A 3,988-nucleotide genomic window follows, 5' to 3' on the forward strand; every position below is an offset into this window, starting at 1 on the left:
TGCCAAATCTCTTCACAAAGAGAGCCATATTCTCATCATCATCATCCCAAGAGAATGAACCTTCATCTTCACTTGATGTGTCTTGCTTGGCCTTGCCCTTAGATGATGTGGCTTTGAATGCCACACTCTTCTTCTTCTCATCTTTCTTCTTATCTTTCTTCTCCTTCTTTTCTTCCTTCTCATCATCATCTCTATATGTGTTATTGGTCATCACATCTTCCAACACTTGGTTTGGTGTCATGGTGTCCAAACCACTCCTCACTAGAATAGTGACCAATGTGCCAAATCTCAAAGATAAGCATCTCAAGAACTTGTGGGAGAAGTCCTTATCCTTCACATCTTCTCCAAGTGCTTTGAGATCATTGATAAGCACTTGAATCCTATGGAACATCTCCGACACTCTCATCATCCTTCATCTTGAAGCTTGTAAACTTCTCCTTAAGAATATATGCCTTTGCACCCTTCATCGCTTGAGTGCCCTCAAATGACTCCAACTTCCACCATGCCTCATGTGCCATCTCAATATTCTTGATTTGCTCAAATGTTTTGTAGCACCTAGTTTTAAGAACAAAACTAGGTACATCCTATATGTGTGCCTAGGAATTCAATTCACATATATAGTTACAAATAAAGAGTAATTAAAGACAATGCCTTTATTACATTGCATATAAGTATTCATTACAAAAGACATAGTCTTGCATCACATAATGTACTAATCTCTAATCTTCTAGCGAAGCCTCCAACACCACAGCAAACATCAACTGGTTGATCATAAGCCTAACACCTCTTGGACAACTCCACTGAAGAACCTCCATTTAGTACCCATTCGAAATTTTTCCAAAGAATTAAAATAAACAAGTGTAAGCTACTACTGCTTAGCAAGCATAACATGAGGGGATGCAGGCACAAAAGGCTTGACACGGTTGAACTACGGTTAGCACTTTTAGTTGGTCATATTTTATTATTAAACATAAGTTGCTAGGTTATGCTTAGTGTCCTAAATGTGAATAATTAGAGATATCAACAATTTTAGTCATAACACAAACCATCCGAGTAACCAACTATTTAGTAAGGATCCAAGTCGCTCGTGTCCGTGAGCACGGCTGATATACCAGTTTTACACTCTGTGGAGGTTGTACACTTTCACCATGAGTCGTGTTGCCCATATGCCCGGGTAAATTACTCCCAAAACACTTTCAAGGTGAGCAGGTTGGATATACTACGAAATTTTTCGCTAGTCGTTCTAATAAGGAGCAGTCGCTAAGGATTCCATCTCCCAAGTGTTATGGAGTCATATCCAAGAATGGCACTAATACTCGTAGCACAGTACACACCTTGGGGATGACACCCATACCCAGCCTGGTATGCCCCTCTTGCCCTTTCGGTAAGCTGCTACAAACTAGAAAGAGCAAGATACTAGACTAAGACCAAAGCCATGTGGTCCTCATGGTTGTACTGTAAGTCCTGGGTTGTCACTTAAAGATGAGTACATATGGAAATAAATTAGAGCACCATAAAAAGGCCCAATGCTCTAGCCCCCTTGGTTCCATGTTGCTAAAAATCATATTTTAATACTATGTTGCATATATCTTTAATTGTATTCTTTACTCAATATTAGTTGAAGCAAGCTAAGCATACTACCCACATGCATAACCCATAGGTAAACAATGACATGATAATCAACATCAAGGTAAATAGACTCCAGGCGGTTCATTAACATATGCATATGAATTGAGACTGCATTAAAGTGAATAGGTAACAAGGAGCCTCATATTATACTTGCCTTAATTCAATGTATCACTGCTGGTCTTGATCTTCAAAGAGTTGCTTCAAATCACCCACGTAAAACTCACTGTCTAATTGAGATCAATTAGCGCCACATAGGCATCCATACATACATGCATAACAAACATATATAAACTAATTAGAACAATACACTAAATAGTATAAAAAGAAGTTAAAAAAGTTTTAAAACTGTTCTACATGATGCTACGAACACATAGACACGAGAATCACTCAAATTGGTGTTAAAACGGAGATTCTATGCTTAAAACAAGAGTTAGTGGCAATTTTGTAGTTTTTAAAATGGATGTATATGCAATTTTGATTATTAACATGAGGTCTAAACTATAAAACTACCCCTGTTGATGCCGGGTTCTATTTTTATGAAATACAGGGTTTAAAATGGAAGAAAAAGGACTTAATTTGAAATAATTTTGAAAGGGAGTGGACTATGGGTTTATTTCAAAAAGGACGAGGGACTCTTTTGCAAAACACAATGCACTGATCGGTTGACCTAGTCATTGACCGACATGGCAGACACGTGGTGAGGCACGGCGGGTCCATGCTGGTGAACCAGTGATGGACAAGGTTCACCATTGACAGAAAAGGTAAGTTCTAATCGCAGCCGTAGATCGGTGGATGGATAGTCGAGGCAGGTTGGAATGTTTGGCTAGCCAAAATAGTCACATAGGCGTGGTGGCTGCCATGGACGGTAGCAGAAACCTCACCGGAGTTAGCCAAGAATGACATATAAGCCTTGGTTCTCCACGAGGAAGGCACGGGGAAGTCCAGAGGGTGACGGTGAACTCACCTAGACACCTTTCACGGACAGAGGTAGCTTGGTGACAGCGCAGGGCATGGTGGGGCAGACGATGGCTCCCTATGATAGTTTGGCAGTGATTAGGGACCACATGAGAGCGAGGGAAAGAGGAGACAAGGGCTCATGAGCTTCGAAACCTTGGTGCAAAACATGGCAGTGGGCTCAAGACGACAGAAAGGCAGCAAGCAAGGTCTTCAACGGCGGCAGGCAAGCTCTACTTTGACGGTGAGATCCGAAACGAGCATGCATGTGGCACAGAGCTAGGGCAAAGGCGGCAGCATGTAGATGTGAAATAGGGGCATGGATAGGGCCTCGGGCTTTATAGGAGCGGTGTAGATCTCATACGCGGAGAATGCCGCACAAGCCGGGATCAGGCAGCAACAGTAGTGACCGGCTCGGTCACAACATGAGGTAGGAGAAGGTGGTGCCGCTGATGGCTAGACCCGTGTCGTCAGCGAGGGAAGGGAACTAAGGGAGGGACACTGGTGGGCGCTAGGCCTGCGGGGGCTTCGGCCCATGCTAGGAGAGAGGGGTGCTCACGTGGGCTGGGCCACCAGCTATTGCTGGGCCAAGCTTGCCCGAGAGGGAGAGAGAGGCTTGGGCTGGCTACAAGGCTAGGCAGGCCAAAAGCAAAAGAGAAAAGGAAAAGGAAAAATAAAATCTTTTCCACTTTTTAAATGAGTTTTTGAATAGAGTTTTCACAAATTTGATTTTAAACTCTAGCTACACACATAAGAGCAAACATATAAAACCATGCAGCAACATGAATGCAACAATCAAAGTTTCTACCCTATATTTCTTTTTAATCTATTTATATATAAAATCATTATTTCTTCCTATAAAATGAAAGATAATTAAGCAAAATTAAATCAAATTAATTCTAATTTCAAAAATCAAAATTTAGGGTGTTACAAACCTACCCCCCTTAAAATGAATCTTGTCCTCGAGATTCAGAAGATGTTGCCTCAAAAAGTTGTGGATACTCCGCCTTTAGATCCTCTTCTCTTTCCCAAGTAGCCTCCTCCTCTTAGTATCGATTCCATTGAACCTTGCACATCCTGATCACCTTACTCTGATTAACTCTCCTAGCTGTTTCCAAGATCTTGATTGGATTGTATGTAAGGTCCTCTTTCACATTGAGCTCCTCCAAAGGTATTTGTTCCTCTAGCACACGCAAGCACTTCTTCAGTTGCGACACATGGAATACATCATGTACACTAGATAGACTCTCAGGTAACTCTAGCTGATATGCCACTTCTCCTTTTCTTTCAAGAACCTTAAATGGACCAATGTAGCGAGGTGCTAACTTTCCCTTCACATTGAACCACTTTATACCTTTCATTGGTGACACTTTGAGATAGACATAATCTCTAGGTACAAATACCA

The sequence above is a fragment of the Miscanthus floridulus genome, chromosome 16, assembly GCF_019320115.1.
Source record: "Miscanthus floridulus cultivar M001 chromosome 16, ASM1932011v1, whole genome shotgun sequence".
Lineage (NCBI taxonomy): Eukaryota > Viridiplantae > Streptophyta > Magnoliopsida > Poales > Poaceae > Miscanthus > Miscanthus floridulus.